Source organism: Schistocerca piceifrons, chromosome 7, assembly GCF_021461385.2.
Source record: "Schistocerca piceifrons isolate TAMUIC-IGC-003096 chromosome 7, iqSchPice1.1, whole genome shotgun sequence".
Classification (NCBI taxonomy): Eukaryota; Metazoa; Arthropoda; class Insecta; order Orthoptera; family Acrididae; genus Schistocerca; species Schistocerca piceifrons.
In genome coordinates, this window is record NC_060144.1 from 463767870 (window position 1) to 463793891 (window position 26022).

Sequence of the window (26022 nt, forward strand, 5' to 3'; positions counted from 1 at the left end):
GAGTGTCACGGACATGATACGTGATTTAAGGTGGCCATCATTAAAACAAAGGCATTTCTCTTTGCGACAGGATCTACTCATGAAATTTCAATCACCAACTTTCGCCTTCGAATGTGAAAATATTTTTTTGACGCCGATCTATATAGAGAGAAACGATCTTCATAGAACAGGGTGTATCAAAAAGACTCATCCCATTAAAAAAAAAAAATGATAACTGTTACGCTCTTTGAGGTCCGTACGCGAACTGTTGGAAAGAGCAAACTATAGCAGCAGTGTGCGTCCACTTCAGTTCTAGTAAAAATGGTACATATTGCCTTTCGCGGGCAAGTGCTGTACCAACTGAGCTATCCAAGCACGACTCACGCCCCGTCCTCACAGCTTTACTTTTGCCAGTACCTCGTCTCCTACTTTCCAAACTTTACAGAAGCTCTCCTGCGAACCTTGCAGAACTAGCACTCCTGAAAGAAAGGATATTGCGGAGACATGGCTTAGCCACAGCCTGGGGGATGAGATGGACCGAGACTCGAACTCGGGACTTTGCCTTTCGCGGGCAAGTGCTCTACCAACTGAGCTATCCAAGCACGACTCACGCCCCGTCCTCACAGCTTGCAAAGGTCCCGAGTTCGAGTCTCGGTCCGGCACACAGTTTTAATCTGCCAGGAAGTTTCATATCAGCGCACACTCCGCTGCAGAGTGAAAATCTCATTCTGGCATTTACATTTTTATTTATATAGATTAATCATCCGCTCACACAGGCAACAGAACAACACTTCTTCAGGCAATGACAGTGTGACAACACGCTGAGGATTGCAACAATCTCAAACAGAGAACTCTCGACGCGAAGTGTTCGGAACAATCAGCGGTACTTGGGAGCCGGCGGTCAACTTACCGCGTCCTGACTACAGCTAGGGTGTTAGGTGCTTATAACTTACTATTTTATTTAGAATACCAATTAACAGTGAGATCGTTACATCCGCGGCCCGAGGTGCCACCACCCCGTCCCCACAACGTCAGTATTGGCTCCTGAGCAAGAACACTTGACGATCACATTCTGAGGTCTAAGGTTGTAACCCACGGTTCTCCTCTCCCATACGTATCCTCCCAAGGCGCCGGTTTGCTTACTGAAATGCAGAGCGTGCGTTTGTAGCCCCTCTCCGCTGCTAGGCACGCGCGCCAGCTGCCGTATGGCGTCTGCTGATTCACGGCGCTAACCCATTGGCCTCCTTACGGCGTCTGCGGCACCTAAGCACGGCCAGCCATTGCCCTGGGACTCCGCGGTCTCGCGTACGGCGAACGTTCGGGCTGCAGTCTCGGCTACCTGTTACAGATCTATCGGCTGCAAGCTCGGCTACATGTCACCATTTTGTCACCCGAGTTCACCAATGTAACAGCCGTCCAATGCGTCAAATTCGTTTGTCATTGGCGGATCGCAGACGCCAAATTCTCCATTTGCTACAGATAAACCTCTCCGTCCGAACAGGCCTTGGAAGGCCCAACGGTACCGACCGGCCGCCGTGGCATCTCAGCGCACAGGCGTCACTGGAGGCGGATATGTGGTCAGCACACCGCTCTCCCGGCCGTATGTCAGTTTACTTCTCAATCAACTAGCTCTTCAGTTTGCCTCACAAGGGCTTAGTGCAACCCGCTTGCCAACAGCGCTCGGCAGACCGGATGGTCACCCATCCAAGTGCTAGCCCAGCTCGACAGCACTTAACTTCGGTGATCTGACGGGAACCGGTGTTACCACTGCGGCAAGGCCGTTGGCCAGATAAACCTCGACTCCCGCAATTTTCCGACTATGAAGAGAAATTTTATGCCGGCACCTGTGCGTCGGATCTACGATTGCACAGTTAGCGCTGCTCTGACAGTAGAACGCTGTGAACTCTTCTATGTTAACAGAGCTGTACATTTTTCGTCAGTAAGCAAACAGTGTCGGATCTTCTGCATTATAAGCTCCATAACATGCGTCAGCGTGGCACCGCGATCTTTCACAGCGGTCACATGATACTAGGGTCTGACTGTTTTGTGTAAACATTTCGGCCTCGTGAGCCTGTTTGTTTATTTATTTACTTTTTAACCTGGCAGGATTAGGGCCTTTATGCGCTCTGTTACATCTAACTAGACATCCTTAGTGAGTCTACACTACGATTTGTATAGTACATAACCAATACATGGGAGAGGTGGGCAAGGTGGCCACTGGGATCCTCGGGGCTGTAATGTGCTGGCATGGTACGGAAAGTGCGTAGACTTACTCTGCCTGGAGGGCCCGCTCACCCCATGAAGTCTAAACAGTCTGCTGTGCCGCTTCTCAGAGTTATAATAATTTTTGTGGATTAAAAAAAAATGGTTCAAATGGCTCTAAGCACTATGGGACTTAACATCTGAGGTCATCAGTCCCCTAGACACACGTCCATGTCCGAGGCAGGATTCGAACCTGCGACCATAGTAGTAGCGCCTAGAACCACTCGGCCACAGCGGCCGGCTGTGGATTTTAGTAATCTTAATGTAAGATAAATGGTTAGTTCGTGTATTTATTGTCGAGAGGTAATGGGACTTTCGTAGTTTTAATGAAATTATGTCAAAAATGTCATGGATTGACTCCGTAATACTACTTTGGTGCCGCGCGGGATTAACCGAGCGGTCTTGGGGCGCTGCAGTCATGGACTGTGTGGCGGGTCCCGGCGGAGGTTCGAGTCCTCCCTCGGGCATGGGTGTGTGTGTTTGTCCTTAGGATAATTTAGATCATGTAGTGTGTAAGCTTAGGGACTGATGACCTTAGCAGTTAAGTCCCGTAACATTTCACACACATTTGAACTACTTTCGTTATTGGAAGTTCGGTCATGCTTTTAGAGCGTGTACAGCTTTTGTGTAATGTCGTCAATGCGGGCAAAGACGCCATCTCGGCTGTGGCTTCTGACCTCTTTGTATAGTACGGGAAAATGTAAAAGCAGTGGCTGAAAGTAGGTCTCCTCGGAGATACTTACAGCAAGTCCTTATAAGAGTCAACTAAAAGCGGCAAATAAAGAGAGAGGAGAAAAAGAAATTAGAAAGAAGCAAAAAGACAGTTAAAAGAAGAGAAGAAGAGCAGGAAACCCAACCTTAGATGAGCTCTTTTGATGATAACGATGAAAACAGAGAACGCATTTACTAAGAAGAAAAAAAATTTCAAATTCAAGGCCAGAAGAGCAGTCAGTTTAGTGCCAACTGGGTTCCCTCTGTCGAACTGGCGTACTTCCGAGTCCAGCGTCACCGCACAGGCGTCGTTTAGCGACATAGGCGACTTTTTTTTACTCTATCCCGTAAACCATTTTATTATCTTTCTTTTCGGGGAAAGAATTGCCGTGTTTCCTTGGACGTTCTCGTCTTCGTCCTTGGTAGGTCGCATTTCTGAATACCAAAGTAAGTAATTTAACCATCATACACAAGATTTAAATAAAAGGAAGGATAAATGAATGTAAATACACCGAAGCGTCAAAGAAACTGGTATAGGCATGCGTATTCAAATACAGAGCTATCTAAACAGGCAGAATACGGCGCTGTGGTCGGCAGCGCATATATAAGACAACAAGTGCCTGGCTACAATTGCAGCTTATCAATATTTAAGTGAGTTTAAACGTGGTGTTAGAGTTGGCGCACGAGCGATCGGACACAGCATCTCAGAGGTAGTGATGGAGAGGGGATTTTCCCGAACGACCATTTCACGAGTGTATCGTGAATATCAGGAATCCGGTAAAACATCAAATCCCTGACATCGCTGCGGCGGAAACAGATCCTGCAAGAACGGGAGCAACGTCGACCGAAGAAAATCTTTCAACGTGACTGGAGTGCAATCCTTCCCCAAGTGTCGCAGATTTAAATGCTGGGCCATCAACAAGTGTCAGCGTGCGAACCATTCAACGAAACATCATCGGTATGGGCATTCGGAGCCGAAGGCCCACTGGTGTACCCTTGATGACTGCACGACCGAAACCTTGACGCCTCGCTTGTGCCCGTAAGCACCGACATTGAACTGTTGATGACTGTAAACATTGTATCGAGCGGATGGACGTGTCCGGGTATGGAGACAACCTCATGAATCCATGAACCCTACATGTCAGCAGGGGACTGTTCAAGCTGGTGTGGGGCGCGTGCAGTTGGAGTGATATGGGACCCCTTATACACCTAGATACGACTCTGACAGGTGACACGTACGTAAGCATCCTGTCTGGTCACCTGCATCCATTCATATCCATTTTGCGCTCCTACGGACTTGGGCAATTCCAGCAGGACAATGGGACACCCTACATAATTGCTACAGAGTGGCTCTAGGAACACTTAAGTTTAAACACTTCCGCTGGCCACCAAACTCCCCAGACATGAACATTATTGACCATATGTGGGATGTCTTGCAACGTGCTGTTCAGAAGAGATCTCCAGCCCTTCATACTAATACGGATTTATGGAAAGCCGTGCAAGATTCATGGTGTCATTTCCCTCCACCACTACTACAGACGTTAGTCGAGTCCATGCCACGTCGTATTGCGGCACTTCTGCATGCTCGAGGGAGCCCTACATGATATTAGGCAGGAGTATCAGTTTCTTCGGCTTTTCAATGTAAATGTAGTCCTTAGTTACGAATCTTCTCCCATCGCAGAACATTAAGAAATTATAGCCTGAATTTTCATACACTCGTACATTTTCCACTGCTTTGTGCAGATAGTTTTGGAAAGTAATTTTATATTTCTCATAAAATCGGCCTCTCAGTATCCAGTGTTTCTGATGGAGGTAGTCCTGGTAAGCCTGTATAAAGTGACGTTTTGTCTTCACGGTGTACTAGACACGCTTTCCGATCTACCAAATGTAGCTACGGCGTTTTGCAGTTGGAAATGACTTCTAATCTGGTCGCAGTATGGTCGTGATATCAGTCTGTTGAGGGGGCGTCTTGATATCACAGACAACTTCTTTTTCATCCAACTCCAAATGCTGCTGAAGCTGATGTGGACAAATGATGTCGTTGTGAGTAACCGCCGGGAAAATAGCAGCGCCATTAATCTTGGACGTGAACATCGATAACGACGGCGAGTAAACATCAACCGACATGTTATAGCGGAACAGCTTGCTATCTAAATATTTCCGATGGTAACCAATCTCTTCATTACCACAGTAGTTCAGTGAACAGTTCGGCGCATGTGCTTACGTATTCTAAGTACTGTGCATCGACTTGCATTTTCGCTATAGCCGGCATATTTGTCCCGCGAGAATCAGCAACTGTATTGCTATTTAAGATAATTCTCCTTTGTTGTTCAGTCTCAGTTGCACATTTTTAATTAAATGATATGTTTCGATCTTTCAGGGTTATCTTCAGATCGAAGTACTTGCGTCAGCAACCCGTCTTTTATATTGAGAATCTCATATTGGAGTAGTTGCGTCAGCAACCCGTCTGATATGAAGTTCTGAACAGACAAGACGGGTTGCTGACGCAGCTACTTAGATCTGAAGATAATCCTGAAAGATCGAAACATATCATGTAATTAAAAATATGCAACTGACACGCAACAATAAATGAGAATTATCTTAGAGTTGCATTTGCTTTTTAAGCCTGAGGACTTTTAATTGGCGGCAGTCAGAATCTTTCGGACAGTGACATTTTCTACTAGACAGAACTTAACGAGGTCACGCGTCCGTTGAGCAATGTCTGAGACCAAACGTCGTTAAAGCAAAATTTTCGACCTGAGGACTGTTTCGTTAATTCATACGGAAAGCACTTAATCGATTTTGTTTTAAATCCAACCACAAATATGTTAATTATCATGCCTGGGTGATGCGATGTATACATGTATACAACACACCGTAGACAAGGTCACTGGAAATGGAAAAGGAATTCGGCCGTATCCTTTCACTTGAGAGAAGCATTTCGGTGGCAAAATGGGATTGCAAATCCGAATGTTCAGGCTTCAATTTCCATCAAGTTCTAATAACTTTTTTATCATTTATCAGTCCTTTCATATTTGGCAATGATATGTTGTACGGTAGTGTGGAGATCAAATTAAACTCTAAGTCCCCCAATAAATGACTAGGCAAGTCACTTCAAAGGTTAATGGAAAGAAAGAACATACCACTTCCGATAAAGCACTGCAATGTTCAAACTTATGTTTAGTTTGAAAACAGCTTACGTTTTTACATTTTCAGAGAAAGTATCCCGCCATTAGTATTAAGCAAATTTTCCTTAACACTCTAAATATATTTTGAATTACTGTAAAGTACAAAACATTTCCATCTTATTATCATACCGAGCGAGATGGCGCAATGGTTAGCACACTACACTCGCATTCGGGAGGACGACGGTTCAAACCCGTATCCGGCCATCCTGATTTAGGTTGTCCGTGATTTCCCTAAATCGCTTCAGGCAAATGTCGGGATGGTTCCTATAAAAGGGTCGGCCGATTTCCCTTTCCAACCTTCCCTAATCCGAGCTTGTGCTCCGTCTCTAATGACCTCGTTGTCGACGAGACGTTAAACACTAATCTCCTCCTCCTCTTATTATCATACTCAGTGGTAGCTGAGTGAAAATACACTACTGCCCATTAAAATCGCTACACCACGAAGATGACGTGCTACAGACGCGAAATTTAACCGACAGGGAGAAGATGCTGTGATATGCAAATGATTAGCTTTTCAGAGCATTCACACAAGGTTGGCGCTGGTGGCGACACCTACAACGTGCTCACATGAGGAAAGTTTCCAACCGATTTCTCATACACAAACAGCAGTTGACCGGCGTTGCCTGGGAAACGTTGTTGTGATGCCTCGTGTCAGGAGGAGAAATGCGTACCATCACGTTTCCGACTTCGATCAAGGTCGGATTGTACCCTATCGTGATTGCGGTTTATAGTATCGCGACATTGCTGCTCGCCTTGGTCGAGATCCAATGACTATTACCAGAATATAGAATCGGTGGGTTCAGGAGGGTAATACGGAACGCCGTGCTGGATCCCAACGGCCTCGTACCACTAGCAGTCGAGATGACAGGCATCTTATCCGCATGGCTGTAACGGATCGTGCAGCCACGTCTAGATCCCTGAGGCAACAGATGGAGACGTTTGCAAGACGACAACCATCTGCACGAATAGTTCGACGACGTTTGCAGCAGCATGGACTATCAGCTCGGAGACCATGGCTGCGGTTACCCTTGACGCTGCATCACAGACAGGAGCGCCTGCGATGGTGTACTCAACGACGAACCTGGGTGCACGAACGGCAAAACGTCATTTTTTCGGATGAAGCCAGGTTCTGTTTACAGCGTCATGATGGTCGCATCCGTGTTTGGCGACATCGCAGTGAACGCACATTGGAAGCGTGTATTCGTCATCGCTGTACTGGCGTATCACCCGGCATGATGGTATTGTGTGCCATTGGTTACACGTCTCGGTCACCTCTTGTTCGCATTGACGGCACCCTGAACCGTAGACGTTACATTTCAGATGTGTTACGCCCCGTGGCTCTACCCTTCATTCGATCCCTGCGAAACCCTACATTTCAGCAGGATAATGCACGACCGCATGTTGCAGGTTCTGTCCTGCCCTGGCCAGCACATTCTTCAGATCTCTCACCAATTGAAAACGTCTGGTCAATGGTAGCCGAGCAACTGGCTCGTCACAATACGCCAGTCACTACTCTTGATGAACTGTGGTATCGTGTTGAAGCTGCATGGGCAGCTGTACGTGTACACGCCATCCAAGCTCTGTTTGACTCAATGCCCAGGCGTATCAAGGCCGTTATTACGGCCAGAGGTGGTTGTTCTGGGTACTGATTTCTCAGGATCTATGCACCCAAATTGCGTGAAAATGTAATTACATGTCAATTCTAGTATAATATATTTGTCCAATGAATACCCGTTTATCATCTGCATTTCTTCTTGGTGTAGCAAATTTAATGTGCAGTAATGTATTTAGACGTCCCTGTATATTTTGTGCTTATTCTTGCAAGGTAGTCAAAAGTCTTGTTTCGTTGACAGGTCGGTACCTTTCACCCGGTTCTCGCACGAATTTCATCGTCGGTTCTTTCCGCACAGGGAATTCGCGAAGGGAATTGACGAGTGCCGCCGGCGGAACCTGCATCGCAGTGGAGCATCTCATCCGCGGCCAGGAAGTGCCCTCACGAGTTGGCTCGCACCATCCGGTGGGAACCAGAACGCGGGAACAGCTGTGGGCTTTGTGCCACTTGCTGGGAGGCGTGCTAGCATACCGCCTGCGAGGCGTTTTTAAAGGACTTCGTTCAGCGATCCAGAGATGAGATAAACGTCTGCTACTGCTGTAAGAAATATTGTTGTGTTTAGTATCATCTTCATACCTGTCAAGCACTTGAAGCTTTTAAATAGCGAACACCTCTTTCTTGCGTTTTATGAGCTAATTTTTAATTTTGTAAAAATATCGAAGGGGAGGAAGTGATAGATTTGTGCGAAAAGATAGCAAGTAGGAGTTATGATGTCGAGACTGTCAAGGTGGGGTGTGGATTCACCCAGTAGCAGTCTGCTGGTTTCTAACAAAATTTAAACTCGAGTCGCATCACCCGATCACTCGGTATAACCTCCCAGCCACAGCGTGTATGAGACGTTCATGATCTTCGTGTCTCGTTGTTCCAAAAGTGTCTAACATGTGTGCCTACATTCGAGAACCGTTAAATAAATATGTTTAAACTTGGGGGCTCCTCGCTATCTCATTTCCTCACAAAATTTCGAAAACAAAACAGAACGATTCTCCCATACTGATTATGAATGCTAACACTTCCGTTAATGTCTATATGTAAAATGAGATGTGCTGACTGATTCACTGACCCAACATCGTCCAGCCCAAACTGCTAAGGATGGAAACTTGAAATTTGGAGAGCGCGTTGATCTTATATTACAGGCATCGTTTAAGAAGGTATTTTCCGAAATTCTATCCCTAAGGGAGTGGAACAAGGGGATGAATGGTTTTATGAAAATGTTTTGCTATTTATTATTATGCTATTTATTATCATAATGTTGTAGCTATACCTACGGAAATTGATACATGGTTTCTCCGTCAGAAAGAAAAAATTAACTGTTTCTGTATTTTTCGAAATTCAACCGCTGACGGGGCGAAAGAGTGGGTGAAGGGTTTTTTTTTAAATAAACCATTATTAAAGAATTACTAATGCATTTTTAAAGCTACATCTTTGAAAATTAGTATTTTACTTCTCGGTTAAATTCAACCCATAAAGGGATGAAATAAGGGATGAGAAGTTTTATGGAAATATTTGATGATGAAAGCAGAATCGCTTTCGGTCAGAAAAGACCATGCTTCTATGGTCTTAATAAGCACGACAAGTTTAGAGGCTGTTGTATTTTGTGAACTAAATTAGTGAAAACTATTTAACAGTCACCACGACAAATTGGCTTTGTCAAAACTGCATGGAAAAAGAAACAGATCTTTAATCCATTAATTTTTCATAAGGCCTAACATATATTTGTAAATTTTTTTGTTCTAACTACTAAGCAAGCTAATCATTACTCATGACAAAATAGATGCGACGTTTAAATGTGATTCCACGTACATGTATATCCTTTTGAGATGAGAGAATTCAGTACCGGGTACGAGACTGGCGCTAATAACTATAGAATCATTTGTCTCCTTTTTTTGATTACGTTAAGCCCGTTGGAACGCAACCATGTAAATGGCCACTAACTCTTTTATAGTGTGTAGATTCACATACGAGCAATGGGCGTAACAACATATAAATTCCATTAAAGAAGGGAAAAAAGAATCTGTGGGGACCACACAGTCTACGTGAGTGAATCAGCGGGTGCTTGAGCTATTTTTAATATAAAAATGTAGAGGTATGAGTATGTAGGTAAAAACAAAAATTTATTTAAATTATAAAACAAGATCCACTGTGTTACTCGTTAAGAGAACTGATGTTACGTAGGTGTTGAACAGCTCTGTCTATGTGATAAACTTGTTCAAAAGGAAGCTCTTATTCTTTAATATGACTCAATGCACACTCTGTACAATTTGATAGCAACTGAGTCGCTATATCCTGCAATGTGGATGCTCTTGGCTGCTACGTAGATTCGAGATTCTGGTAGGTACCACTGTAGTATATTGTTAAGCCACTGTTTAATCTTGTCACCTGTAATTCGCTATTTTCAGTATTCTGGTTGTTAGCGTTGAATTACGGAGTTTTGGAGGCAGGTCGAGATATCTGTGAACTATGGGAGATAGTCTGTCAAGTGGGAAAACGCAAGCTTTCCGGTAAATTCTTGCAGATGAGTGAATGGCACGGAGGTGACTGGAAATTTTAAGCCGCTAACAAGGAGAATGTGATCGAAGAAAGTCAGGACAAAATTATTCTGGTTGGCATTCTGTCCTGAAAAATTCGCCCAGTTAGGATGACAGCCTGCTTTGCTGGAGAGCCTCTGTTAATTGACGCCAGTGAAACTTATTAGAGGATACAGTCAACTGTATCCGAACACCCGTAGTGCGGTATTTGTATTTATTACTCAATGTTAAAAAATCGGGTCTAAGTGAAAACCACAATAATCAGTGAGGTACCATTTGTGGAACTCTTTTGGATCGTCATCGTTTAGCTCTTGAATAATATTATACAACACTGTACGTGGTGGCAGGACATCGTGCAATTGCGTCATCAAAACTGAAGCTGCCCTAGGTTAGATAGTTAGTTTCGTGTGCCATTAAATCGTAATGATCGTTTACATTCATATTTCAAATTAATTTGTAAGTATGGCTACATGCTGAACATTTATAAGATTGAAAGAATGTATACAGATGTCACTTGGTAGTTCCTGCCTATCACCTTTTACAGGCCGGTCGGGGTGGCCGAGCGGTTCTAGGCGCTACAGTCTGGAACCGTGCGACCGCTATAGTCGCAGGTTCGAATCCTGCCTCTGGCATGGATATGTGTGATGTCCTTAGGTTGGTTAGATTTAAGTGGTTCTAAGTTCTAGGAGACTGATGACCTCAGAAATTAAGTCCCATAGTGCTCAGAGCCATTTGATTTGAACCACCTTTTACACATTATAACAATAGAAATTCATCTACGGACAGGAGGAGCTGTCAAAGAGAAATTCTTTCAATTTGTTTTTCAATTTTACTTTGCTTCTGTCTGACATTTTATATCACTGGTAAGTTATCAAACATTTAATTACAGCTTTGTGCACACTTTTTTGTGCTAAGGCAACCTGTGGAGTAATGAATGTCATTTTTCCGTCCGATATTGTAATTATGTACGTCATTGTTCCTTTTGAACAAATTTCTTAAAAGTATTATTGACTTGTTTTCTGCGAGTGGCCTCGCCCTCAATTTTAAAAGAGGCACAACATATGCAGTTCTGTAGATCTAGGGGTACTACACCAACAATCAATGTAACACATGGTGAGGAACTAAAAAATGCTGTGGAAGTGGTTTTAGACCACTTCTGCACAATAAATAATATTTAAAAAATATTTAAGGTTTTCATTTGACTCACCCTCGTACATGAAATGTTGAAACTGTGCCGGCGGGGGTGGCTGAGCAGTTCTAGGCGCTACAGTCTGGAACTGCGCGACCGCTACGGTCGCAGGTTCGAATCCTGCCTCGGGCATGGCTGTGTGTGATATCCTTAGCTTAGTTAGGTTTAAGTAGTTCTAAGTTCTAGGGGACTGATGACCTTAGAAGTTAAGTCCCATAGTGCTCAGAGCCATTTGAACCATCTGAACTTCTTCTGTATCTGAATGTATGCTTGGAATGATTACAATACTAGTGTCATCTGCAAAAGGATCCCATTCTCCTTGTTGTTTGTTAGATGGTAGATCGTTTACATTATATGAGGAACAATAGTGGTCCTAAGGTGTAGCCTTTTGGACATTCATACGCGATTTCTCCCATTTGAATAACGCTCCTGGACTACATTGACTGATTTACGAAGTCTAGCTTTTCTGCATTCTTGTGGCTAGAATGACGTTACCATTGGTTGGCATACCATAAATCCCGTAAAAATCAATTTATCTAGGACAATACTGTGATTCACACAGTCAAATGTCTTAGACAGGTCGCAGAAAATACCAACCGGCAGTGCTTAATTATTTGATGCTTGTCAGATCTGGTGAGTGAACATGTATATGGCATTCTCAGTAGAGCAACTCTTCTGAAGCTCAAACTTTAATTAACGGGTTGGTATTGCTCTACGACAACGACACAGTTCATTCTATTTAGGACACACCCACAAACGCTGCTTCTTTGGGCTGTCAAATTTTGCCTAATACTCGTATTCTCCTGATGTGGCACCCAATAACTTACCCTCTTTCCTCAGATGCAGAAACCACTGCTTGTCAGTCATTTCAAGAACGACCACGACGAGGTTATCCTGGTGGAACGTTCCTCGAACTCGGAAAAATGCAAACTTCTCCAACCAAACTATCCGCAAAGTCAATCACTATTGGTAAAAATGTGTCGCATTTATGAGTGATTATGTAGAGGGGGATCAACACCACCAGCAAGTTTTATGTTCGCAACCTGACTTTCCTTACGGGATAATTGAAACGTTTCCTTAGGGGATAATTGAAACGCTAATACTACCCGCTAACGACCGCTAAAGCCACCGCGGCAGCTGACGCTGACATCTCGTCGAGACACGCTGTGGAACGCTGACTCCTAGCAGAGCAGTTCAGGTCCGTGGAAGGTGAGTCGACGTAACAGTCTTTCTGCTAAAGGAGGCGTTACCGCCGCGGCATCAGGCGGGCGGACTAGCCGGGACGAGTCGACGCGGCTGACGGGTTGCACCGTTGCCGCTCCTCATTACGTAAAAATGCGTAACGTGGGACGTCGGCCGCAGCAGGCCGTTGACACATGCGTCCCTCAGCACCGTGCAGCACCGATAGGTAGCCGCAAGAAACGCCTGCAGTAATGTGTGGCGTGCGCTGGTGTGACCTTCATCCTCTTCTATCATTGCGGGATTCAGGCATGTGGAGGCCTCTGGGCGATCCAAACAATCCCTTTCTTCCTCCAAATCTACCGCGTTTTTATACACTACTGGCCATTAAAATTGCTACACCAAGAAGAAACGCAGATGAAAAACGGGTATTCATTGGACAAATATATTATACTAGAACTGACATGCGATTACATTTTCGTGCAGTTTGGGTGCATAGATCCTGAGAAATCAGTACTCAGAACAACCACCTCTGGCCGTAATAACGGCCTTGATGCGCCTGGGCATTGAGTCAAACAGAGCTTGCATGGCGTGTACAGGTACAGCTGCCCATGCATCTACAGCACGGTACTACAGTTCATCAAGAGTAGCGACTGGCGTATTGTGACGAGCCAGTTGCTTGGCCACCACTGACCAGACGTTTTCAGTTGGTGAGAGATCTGGAAAATGTGCTGGCCAGGGCAGCAGTCGAACATTTTCTGTATCCAGAAAGGCCCGCACAGGACCTGCTACATGCGGTCGTCCGTTATCCTGCTCAAATGTAGGGTTTCTCAGGGATCGAATGAAGGGTAGAGCCACGGGTCGTAAAACATGAAAAGTAACGTCCACTGTTCAAAGTGCCGTCAATGCGAACAAGAGGTGACCAAGACGTGTAACCAATGGCACACAATACCATCACACCGGGTGTTACGCCAGTATGGCGACGACGAATACACGCTTCCAATGTGCGTTCACCGCGATGTCGCTAAACACCGATGCGACCATCATGATGCTGTAAACAGAACCTGGATTCATCCGAAAAAATGACGTTTTGCCATTCGTGCACCCAGGTTCGTCTTTGAGTACACCATCGCAGGCGCTCCTGTCTGTGATGCAGCATCAAGGGTAACCGCAGCCATGGTCTCCGAGCTGACAGTCCATGCTGCTGCAAACGTCGTCGAACCGTTCGTGCAGATGGTTGTCGTCTTGCAAACGTCCCCATCCGTTGACTCAGGGATCTAGACGTGGCTGCACGATTCGTTACAGCCATGCGGATAAGATGCCTGTCATCTCGACTGCTAGTGGTACGAGGCCGTTGGGATCCAGCACGGCGTTCCGTATTACCCTCCTGAACCCACCGATTCTATATTCTGTTAACAGTCATTGGATCTCGACCAACGCGAGCAGCAATGTCGCGATACGATAAACCGCAATCACGATAGGCTACAATCCGACCTTTATCAAAGTCGGAAACGTGATGGTACGCATTTCTCCTCCTGACACGAGGCATCACAACAACGTTTCCCAGGCAACGCCGGTCAACTGCTGTTTGTGTATGAGAAATCGGTTGGAAACTTTTCTCATGTCAGCACGTTGTAGGTGTCGCCACCAGCGACAACCTTGTGTGAATGCTCTGAAAAGCTAATCATCTGCATATCACAGCATCTTCTTCCTGTCGGTTACATTTCGCGTCTGTGGCACGTCATCTTCGTGGTGTAGCAATTTTAATGGCCAGTATTGTAATTAAAGAGCTGCTACTCGCAGAGGTAGAGTGTGAGCTGCAGTTATCGCATGGCAGCTAAACTTGGCAGATATTGTAATGCGTTAATGTTAACCGATATATGTTGGAAAAAATTAGTTCCAGAGTTGACCATCAGGTGCAAATATGGCGCTGTGAATTAAAAAAAAACGTATAGAAATGTTCCATATGTATTGGATTGGGAAAGAGATGTGGGCGGAAAAAGTCAAACAAGTGAGAAACGCTTACACAGTTCGTTCAATACGAGCGCCAGAGACGTAGATGAGATTCGGTACAGCGCCAGTTTTGCACCTGGAGGCCAAAATTGGAACTAATGTTTTTCCAGCGTAAAGAGGTTCCACATTAACGCATTAGCGTATCTACCGAGTTTCGCTGCCATATGATAGTTACAGCCCACAATGTACCTTTGTGAGTAGCTGCATTTTAATTATAGCCACCCACTATATTATTAAATGGCTAACCCGCTTCATGGTGCCCGGCCCTGGCTGTAGGTTGCCTATCTAGCGCCTCCCAGGGCCAGCAGAAAATTGAGTTTCAACATTTCATGTACAAGGGTGAGTCAAATGAAAACCTTAAATATTTTTTTAAATATTATTTATTGTGCAGAAATGGTACAACGCTGTATCACATTTCAACATAATCTCTTCCACGCTCAATGCAAATCCTCCAGCACTTACAAAGTGCATAAATTCCTTTAGAACAAAAATTCTGTTGGTAGTCCGCGCAACCACTCATGCACCGCGTGGCGTACCTCTTCATCAGAACGGAACCTCTTTCCTCCCACTGCGTCTTTGAGTGGTCCAAACATATGGAAAACACCTGGGGCAAGGTCTGGTGAGTATGGTGGATGAGGAAGACACTCAAAATGCAGGGCTGTGATTGTTGCAACTGTTGTACGGGCAGTGCGGGGCGTTGCACTATCATGTTGCAGAAGGACACCTGTTGACAGCAATCAACGTCGCTTTGATCTGATTGCTGGCCGCATATGATTTTTTAGGTGATCTTTGTATGATGAACTGGTGACAGTGGTCCCTCTAGGCATGTAATGCTCCAAAATGACGCCTTTTTTGTCCCAAAAGAGAGTCAGCATAACCTTCCCTGCTGATGGTTCTGTTCGAAACTTCTTCGGTTTTGGTGATAAGGAATGGCGGCATTCCTTGCTCGCTCTCTTCGTTTCCGGTTGGTGGAAGTGAACCCAAGTTTCGTCCCCAGTAAAGATTCTTGCAAGGAAGCCATCACCTTCTCGTTCAAAGCGCCGAAGAAGTTCTTCACAAACATCAACACGTCATTCTCTCATTTCAGGAGTCAGCTGCCGTGGCACACATCTTGCAGAAACTTTGTGAAACTGGAGCACATCGTGCACAATGTGGTATGCTGACCCATGACTAATTTGTAAACATGCTGCAATGTCATTCAGTGTCACTCGACGGTTTTCCTTCACAATGGCTTCAACCGCTGCAATGTTCTGTGTAGTCACAACTCGTTGTGCCTGACCTGGACGAGGAGCATCTTCCATTGAAATCACATCATTTGCGAAATTCCTACTCCATTCGTAGACTTGCTGCTGTGACAAACATGCATCATCGTACTGAACCTTCATTCGTCGATGAATTTCAATAGGTTTCACACCTTCACTACGCAAAAACAGAATAACAGAACGCTGCCTGCTTTCATCGAGGCAGTGCTTTCTTTCATTTGTATTCTTAAATTCACGCAATTTTCAACCGAGAAACGATATCTAAAGTCTTATGACAGAAGTCTTACAGTTTTTTAAAGTTTTTTGGACACCATTTTTCCGTATGTAGAGCCTAACGGTTAAAGCAGAGGAAGAAGCGTTTAGTTCTATTAATACTAGCACATATTCGGGGCTATTTTTGGTTCACTGGTGTGAGGTCTGAATTTAGTTTTCCCCTGTAACTGTAGTTTGTTTGTAATGCGACGTTCAAAGTTTGCCTACATTGATTATTTAAAAAAAAGGCTAATCAACAATTCGACTTGAATCTTATTTTAGACTCCATACCAACAAAAATATTTTTCGTTCACTAAAAAAAAAAATTAGCAAATCCGTTTGCCGGCCGCGGTGGTCGTGCGGTTCTAGGCGCTGCAGTCCGCAACCGCGGGACTGCTAGGGTCGCAGGTTAGAATCCTGCCTCGGGCATGGATGTGTGTGATGTCCTTAGGTTAGTTAGGTTTAAGTAGTTCTAAGTTCTAGGGGACTGATGACCAAAGATGTTGAGTCCCATAGTGCTCAGAGCCATTTGAACCATTTGACCCAATCCGTTTGAACAGATATTATACCAAAAATACGACAAAACAAAAATAGCTTTTGTTCGGGGTATTGAATATGTCTTCATTAGTATAGACCTAATGAAGATGAAAATAATATACTCCAGCAACGTGCATTAATCAGAAATACTACATACACGCAAAAATTTGCTCTAAAAAGTTTTACATTTGTGTATAAGCACAGGACAGTCTCGTTTTATGTTGCCCGAGCGGTCAACCAATGTACTTCTGCTCCATGGTCCGATGCTGTTACATTATCTGCCATGCACGATGGAGTCGTTCTCTCTGTTCATCACCAATGGCCTCAATGTTAGCACGAAACTATACCAGTTGACTGTACATGCAAAATGTGTCTTCACAATTATGTTGCACCCAATATCCTTAAGAATTTCCGAAGTGCAAAGGTGAGGGGATGGGGGATGGAGTCCCGAAGTATAAGAGAACGAACTAGATCGTAAGCCTGGAGCTACTGAGATGTAGACGCCCTTAGTTTCCTGACAATACCTCGAATGGTACGGCAACTACAACGAGAGTACATTTCGGCCTTGCGTTGACGTTGCGACTTATGGTTAATACTATAATGGCCAGCCGATTTTTTTGCGCTTGGTTGCTGATGAAACGTGCATAAGTTAATAGACGCAAGTTTATGTGACAGATGCTGTAAGTAAAAGCTACTTGACAGTAAACAGGCTTCATTAAACTCGATGTAGCATTAATGTCTGACTTGAAGAATGTCGCTGAACAAAAACTAGTTATGTGTAAACAAACAGTACAACAACAACTTTTGGTGATTCCCTGCTGCCGCTCATTAAATACACTGACCAGCCAGAACATCATGACTACCGACCTGCTATCGATATAAACCCGTCCACGCGATAGGAGCGTCACCCGGCAAGGAACGACTCTCGAAGAAAAAGATTTATCGACACATAGCACGGTTTCAGAAAATATCGTTCTTGTGAAACATAACTAGCTCTTTATACTCATAAAGTAATAAGTGCTATCGACGGGGGATGTCAAATTGATTCCATATTTTTGGGTTTCCAGAAGGCTTTCGATACCGTTCCTCACAAGCGTCTTCTAACCAAACTGCGTGCCTACGGAGTATCGCCTCATTTGTACGACTGGATTCGTGATTTCCTGTCAGAAAGGTCACAGTTCGTAGTGATAGACGGAAAGTCATCGAGTAAAACAGAAGTAACATCAGGCGTTCCCCAGGGAAGTGTTATAGGCCCTCTATGGTTCCTGATGTATATTAACGACATACGAGACAATCTGAGTAGCCGTCTTAGATTGTTTGCAGATGATGCTGTCATTTACCGTCTTGTAAAGTCATCAGATGATCAAAACGACTTGCAAAATGATTTAGATAAGATATCTGTGTGGTGTGAAAAGTGGCAATTGACCCTGAATAAGGAAAAGTGTGAAGTTATTCACTTGAGTACTACAGGAAATCAGCAAAATTTCCATTACGCGATAAGTCACTCAAATCTGAAGGCTGCAAATTCAGCTAAATACTTAAAAATGATTACAGTTACCAATAACCTAAATTGGAACGATCACATAGATAATATTGTGGGTAGAGCAAACCAAAGACTGCGATTCATTGGCAGAACACTTAGAAGGTGCGCCGGCCGAAGTGACCGAGCGGTTCTAGGCGCTACAGTCTGGAACCACGCGATTGCTACGGTCGCAGATTCGAATCCTGCCTCGGGCATGGATGTGTGTGATGTCCTTAGGTTAGTTAGGTTTAAGTAGTTCTAAGTTCTAGGGGACTCAGAAGTTAAATCCCATAGTGTTCAGAGCCATTTGAACCATTTTTGAACTTAGAAGGTGCAACAGGTGTACTAAAGAGACTGCTTACACCACGCTTGTCCGCCCTATTCTGGAGTTTTTCTGTGCGGTGTGGGAACCGCATCAGATGCGACTGACGGATGACATCGAAAAAGTGCAAAGAAGGGCAGCTCGTTTTGTATTATCGCGAAATAGGGGAGATAGTGTCGAAGACATGATACGTGAACTGGAGTGGCAATCATTAAAACAAAAGGCGTTTTTCGTTGCGACGGGATCTTCTCATGAAATTTCAATCACCAGTTTTCTCCTCCGATTGCGAAAACATTCTGTTGGCACCCACCTACATGGGGAGAAATGATCATCATGATAAAATAAGAGGAATCAGGGCTCGCATAAAAAAATTTAAGTGCTCGTTTTTCCCGCGTGCCGCTCGAGAGTGGAACGGTAGAGAGACAGCTTGAAGGTGGTTCATTGAACCCTCTGCCAGGCAGTTTATTGTGAATAGCAGAGTAATCACGTAGATGTAGATGTAGATGTAGACTGCTAGTCAGACACACGCACGGTGCATGTAGTACCAGTGAGCTTGCCGTCCGTGTATAGAGTGGGCAAGGCGCGCGATCTATCTGAGTTCGACCGAAAGCAGATTGTGATGTCCCGGAGGCTCAGCACGAGCTTTTCGGAAACTGCACGGCTTGTCGAGTGTTCCAGGAGTAGTGTGGTGAGTGTCTTCAACACGTGGCGAGACCGTGAAACCATGTCCAGATATTGTGGGGTTGGGCAGTCACCCCAGATTACAGATGACGGACGTCATAGGCTGGGCAGACTGGTAAAACAGGACAGGCGGAGAAATGTGGCGGAACTAACATCAGGCTTTATTGCTGGGCATAGTACCAGTGTGTCTGAACGCACAGTGCACAGAACACTCCTAATGATGGGTCTCCGCAGCCGACGACACATACATGTGCCAACGTTAACACCACGACATCGGCAACTACTACCGAAATGGGCACGTGACCATTAACACTGGACGTTGGAGCAGTGGCAGAGCGTTGCATGATCTGACTAATCCGGATACTGTCTTCATCATGCCGATGTGAAGGTGAGAATCCGTCGTCTTCCAGGAGAACAGCTTCTTGACACATGTACTGCGGGACGGAGATAAGCTGACGGCGGCTCAATTATTTTCTGGGGGACATTCACGTGGACGTCCATGGGTCCAGTGCAGCTAGTGCAAGGCACTATGACGGCCAAGGAGTATCGTACACTGGTTGCAGACCACCTACACTCCTTCATGACGATCATGTTTCCCGACAGCAGTTTCATTTTTCAACAAGATAATGCGCCGTGTCACACGGCCAGGTGTATGACAGAGTGGTTCGAGAAACACAATGCTGAGTTCCAATTAATGTGCTGCTCCAACTCGTCAGATCTGGACACGATCGAACACATTTGGGATGTGACTGAACGTGGCGCAAGAGCTCGTCACCCCTCTCCCCGGAATTTACGGGAATTAAGTGAGACGTGTGTGCGCAGATGTAGTACCAACTCCCTTCAGCGACCTACCAACACCTAAATGCTTCCATGCCAGGACGCGTCGCTGCTGTTATCCGTACCAAAGGTGGACATACCGGCTATTGGATAGGTTGTCATAATGCACTTATGAAACAATCGTGGACTTTGTAAGGTACTGTAACCTGCACACGTAACTCAATGTCCGTTTCCAAAGTGGTCCGTGTCATACAATGAATTGTATGTTGGACAATTCATCTATATCTACATCTATACTCAACAAGCCACCTTGCAGTGTGTGGCGGAGGGTACTTTGGGTAACCTTGTCACTTCCGCCTTTCAGTCGCGAAGAACGATTGCCGGTAAGCCTCAGTGTGGGCTCGAATCTCTTGAATTTTATCTTTATAGTTTTATGGTCTTTTCGAGGAATATTCCTAGAAGGACTGCCCTATGTACGTATTACTTGACCATTCCCTGTTGGTAGCAATTGTATAACCAAAAGACAATGCTCTGAGTAGAAGAAATTAGAATTTTTGTATCGTTCTTTACCTTTTTGTTTTCTTTAATAACCTGAATTAATTGTTCTTGTTGGCCCTTACAAGATGTATTATTGAGATTTTTGTCAGGTTTCAGTTTGTATGTGCCTTGTATGTACTAACAAAAATTTGTTGCAGGTTATCGGATGTAGTGCTAATGTAATACTATGTTGCCTGCGTGGTATAAACACCAAATGCAAATAATAATAATAATAATAATAATAATCCGTTTCCATGCTTAAGATCGGCATCAAAAATAGCTAGAAACTGTTGAAAAATCTCATGCAACAGAATTTAAGAAAAAATTCTCTCTCAAGTGCTAGAAACTGTTAAAAAATATCATGCAACAGAATTTAAGAAAAAATTCTCGTAGAGCCATCTCTCCCTCCCCCCCCCCCCCCCCTCTCTCTCCTTTTTTGGAATGGGGAGGCATCCACGCTGATATGTTTTCTGAGAACCTCATCCATCACGCCAAGTTGCGAGACACTGCTATCCTGTCGCAGGTGGGCACCAAAGAAGTCAATGCCCTGAGTAGGCAGCATCCGAGTACAGTTATACGAGGCCTCACCTCTTGTCGCCCATCAACCGCGAGCTTGAGGTTGCGTGTTGCTTTAATTCCCAGCACTCTCTTTAATGCGCAAAAAATGTCTCATCCTCTTAGAAAAATCCGTTGTAGCTTCAGCACAAATGGGAAGTTATGGTGTAACGACGCTGTCGTATCAAAGCCATTACAGTCTAAGCACCAGCTCAGTTCATGAAGGATGCAGCGAGAAGAGGCTTTAGACTGTTGAAGGAACTATGCTAGCAATGTTAAAGACACGGTAGAAAGTGTCTTCAGGTGCAAGGCACTCAGTAGCGTCCTAGATGTGGTCCAACTACTGGTGTTCTCTAAGTTTATGCGGTTAATGTCACGTTAACATCATTTATATTACATTTATGTACTTTTATCTTTAATACCACCAGTAGTGGTGGTTCCCAAAAGACGTAGACAAGTGAGAAGAAACACCAGGCAGATAAGAAGCTGGAGAGGAAAGGAAAACCAGTGAATATTTGCAGTGGAAGGCAGGCGGTGGTACTATTGACAACGCCGAAAGATCATTTGCTGTAACAATATGAAAAAGGAAAGAAGTATTCTATAAATAACTAGAAAAATACGTCACACCTAAATAACACATAGCGTTAATAATTTCTTGAAGAATAAACGTACTAAGTGCTCGTAATGTTTACGGCGTAACCAACGGGAAAAATTTTTCAAAAAGACCCGAGTTTTACAACTTGCAGTACGCTTAAAGCACGAAAAAGAATAATAATAAATTAAACGGCAAATGTGCTATACTCGGAGGACGGTAAAGCCATGCTTGCTATCGACATCAGGAATTTCCCCGCTACACACCGGCGCTCTCTAAATAGAAGATGTGCCTCAAGTAGCGTGCAGCAGGCAAATAGCGTCGTAAATATTGTAAGCCTATCGATAGCATCGTTGGCCGAAGTTTCAACTGTACATTCTGTCTATTCCGGCTGTCACCACAGTACTTAAGGTACGAAAATGTTCACGAACAATCGACATTACTTCTCCCGCGAACCGATATGGCGAATGTGGTGCAATGCAGAATTCCGTCGATTACAGAAAAATAAACAATTCTACACAAAACGGATGTCTCCAGCCGCCTTCCCCCCCAGAGCATAACTGGCTGGGTACGACGTTTTACAGGTCAAAACATGACAATGGCTCGCTGTCTCAGACAGCATTCAAACCCACCATAGTTATGGTTAGTTTTACCGACAGGGAATATTTATACACCGTGTAAGAGTGGTTATTGTGGTTATAAATTTGATTCAACGTGCTCTTAAATTGTAAGGCTCGAAACAGACTGTTTTACCGTTCCGATCAATCGAGAAATAAATCTTGTGAAAGTTTGTTTGTGTGTGTGTGTGTGTGTGTGTGTGTGTGTGTTACTCCTTCACGCCGAAATGGTTGGAAGGATTTGGACGAAATTTGGACTATACGTAGCTTATACTCTGAATTAACAGGTAGGCAACCTATCAAAAGGGTGAGGGTGGAAAAGAGGTATAGCCTACGACGCGCGAATAGCCATACTTTAGTGATCCAATAATTGAGAATAATAAACTTTGTGACTATCAACAGACTTTACACATAATATGAAGCCTTTATGAAACTTTTTCTCGGTGATTATCCCCGCAAAATGATGAAAGAAAAAAGATTCATCGTTTACTACATTTTCGTTGTTCATGCAGTAAAGCTGCCGCATAAAGAATGACATTCTAATTTATTGCTTCTTCACTACTAACTCTACCCGCCACACATTCTACAGACAGTATAAATATGTGCCACTGAATGTACCAGCAGAATTATTCATTGTACAGTACATTGTTCAGGAGATAAGACGTCAAATACGAGATCCGTAAAAAATTGCTGCGTAATGCATGACGTTTTAATTTTTCACTTCTCTACTATTAACTCTATTCACAACACATTTCGCAGACAGTGACCACCTACACTACTGGATGTATCTGCAAAATTATATCATTTTACGACGTACAGTTCAGGAGATATGTTGTCATAAACACTGAGCTGCGTGAAAATGAAATGGCAGGGCGAAATTTGCTAGAGATCCAGCTGAAATGTGTGTACAAATACGTGGGAAATAGGCTGAATACATATGAAATATATTTGAAATGTGCGTTCAAGGGCAAATTCACGGGTAAAACCCGTGGAACGATTTCAAACAAATCTGGAAAGAACTATTATGGGGATAAGAATCACCATCTTCCTATCGGGGTGGGAGTGATAGCGTGGAGAGAGAAGCAGGGAGGAGGAGCTTAAGAAATAGACAGGGAGATGGGAGGAGATACGCACAGACAGGAGGAGGAGGAGATGGACAAATAGAGGGAGAGGGGTAAATGGACAGAGAGAGGAGAGAGCAGGAGATGAACAGAGGAAAGAAAGAGGAGGAGATGGACAGAGGCTGGGGGAGCAAGAGGCAAGCAGAGAGAGGGGGAGGGGAGATGAGTAGGAGATGGACAGCGAGAGGGGACAGGAGGGGATGGACAGGGAGAGGGGAGAAGGCGAGATGGACAGGGGAAAGAGGGGATGGACAGGAAGGGGAGAATGTGTTGGACAGAAAAAGGGTGGTGGAAGAGGAGATCGACAGAGAGTGGGAGGTTGAGAAGGTGGACAGAGAGAGGGGGTGGAGGAGATGGACAGAGTGTGGGGTGGGGTGGAGAAAGTGGACAGAGAGAGGGGGTGGAGGAGATAGAGAGAGGGGAAGGAGAATACGGACTAATAGAGTATTGGAATAAACACATACCCGGGCATTTTTTCTGATAAATAACTGTTCAACCGTGGGGGCGGAGGTAGTTGAATAGTAGTACTCATTTGCATGACTGAAGAGAAAAGCCAATTCACAGTCAGTGTATAAATTTTGAATTCAATCAAAATACTTGCCATTCGATATATACGATGTATCATAACTATTGTAACAATTCAGTGCAGTGCTCTTTCCGAGCAGATATAAACTGATGAGATAAATTATTATGGCCGCGTGCTTAATGCGGTGATGGTCGACCTACGCAACGGTGCACAGCAGCGATTCTGTTTGCCACGGATTCGACAAGCCCTTAGTATGTTTCAAAAATGCGTGTGAAATCTTATGGGACTTAATTGCTAAGGTCATCAGTCCCTAAGCTTACAGGCTACTTAACCTTAATTATCCTAAGGACAAACACACACATCCATGCCCGAGGGAGGACTCGAACCTCCGCCGGGACCAGCCGCGCAGCCTTGGTAGGTTTGCGAGGTATGTGGCGCCAGATGTCAACGCACAGCAGGTCTCACAAGTCTAAATTACTTGCCGATATCTTGTGGGGGCAGAACTGACGCCCGACTGCTTTCCATGCGTGTTCCGTGGGGTTCAGATCAGACGAATTTCGTGGTCAAGACATCAACGTGAGTTCACTACCACGCTCCTCAAACCACTGTAGCACGATTCTCGCCTTGTGACACGGACAATGATCCTGCTGAAAGCTGCCGTCGCCGTCAATGAAGGCATCAAGCATGAAGGAATGCATTCGCCGAAATCCACAGTTGTCAAAGTGCCTTCGATTACTACCGCAGGTTACATGGACGTCCAGTTGTGCACCTGGATGGTGGCGCATCCCTCCGCACCATCGACCTGATGTAACAAGAAACGTAATTCACCCGAACCGGCGTCACGTTTCCATTGATCCACAATCCAGTCGCAAAGATCTCGTACCAACTGCAGTCGTAACTGACGATGTCGTTGGGTCAACATTGGAACAGATAGGGGCTGTCTGATGCTCCATGTTCAACAATATACACCAAACAGTGTGCCCTGAAATACTTGTGCGTGCACGAACAATCTACGCTGTTTCAGATCTGCCACAGATCGACTCCTATGCTACATCACAGAGTGGGCAAGCCTCTGACTTCGTTTTATGATGAGGCGTGAACATATAATACCCTGTGGCTTACTCGTGGTTTCACTGTCCTTCAACCACTTTCCATAGTTGCTGACGACTGTACCACGCGAAAAAAGGACCAGCTCTACCGTATTCGAGATTCTCGTTTCCAAGCGCCGGCCATAACAATTTGCCATTGTCGATGGGTTTCCCCATCTACGGCCCTTATTGTCGCTAGAACGAGTTCCCATTAGTCTGTGCTTCGCTTATATGCTTTTCTTGGAGCGTGACGTGCCCGCAACACACCGGGTGGCATTCAATTCAGCAGTGGGCGGGGGTCATAATGTATCCTATCAGGCTATCCCTTTTTTAGTCAACCTGTACCACAGATTTCTTTTCCGCCCTATACGGTATAGTGCTTCTGTACTAGTTATTCGATCTACATATCTAATCTTCACCATTCTTCCGTAATATATTCCTAATGCTGCTGCTCTTTTCTTGCATCTGAAATTTATCGTCCACGATTCACTAGCTGTGGTGCAGCGCATGTATAAACTGTTATAGGAATAACTAATTTGGAGAAATACGAATGTATGGATCAGAAATCGGCTTTGACATGTCAGAGGAACTACTGTAACATTCATTTGCAATGATTTAATACCTCCCCGCACATGTACTAACAGGGTGAAGAAGCTACTGTACCATTTCGCTTGGTTTCGGTCTACTAAGAGACTGATGTGATGCTCATCAAAGTAGAGAGTTTTAAGTAAAACTAACTTTATTTACATTCTACAACTTTATTCTTCATTTCTACATATTTCTCAGCATAGTCACCCTGGCGACGAACACATGTGTCTCAACAAGAGACCAGCTTGTTTTCCTACAAATATCTCTTACTCCGCAAGCCACCTAACGGCGGTGTGTGATGGAGGGCACTTTTGGTATCACTAATTGATCCATCCCTACCCTGTTCCACTCGCGAATGGCGTCTAGGAAGAATGATGGTCGGTAAGC

General features: G+C 44.6%; 1 protein-coding gene and 1 pseudogene across 1 annotated transcript in view; both read right to left on the bottom strand.

Annotated features, from left to right (window-relative positions):
• Positions 1–26022, bottom strand: part of LOC124804627 — a 368418-nt gene that overhangs the window by 37048 nt on the left and 305348 nt on the right. The window lies entirely within an intron of this gene.
• On the bottom strand, positions 1648–1765 carry LOC124709222 (annotated as a pseudogene).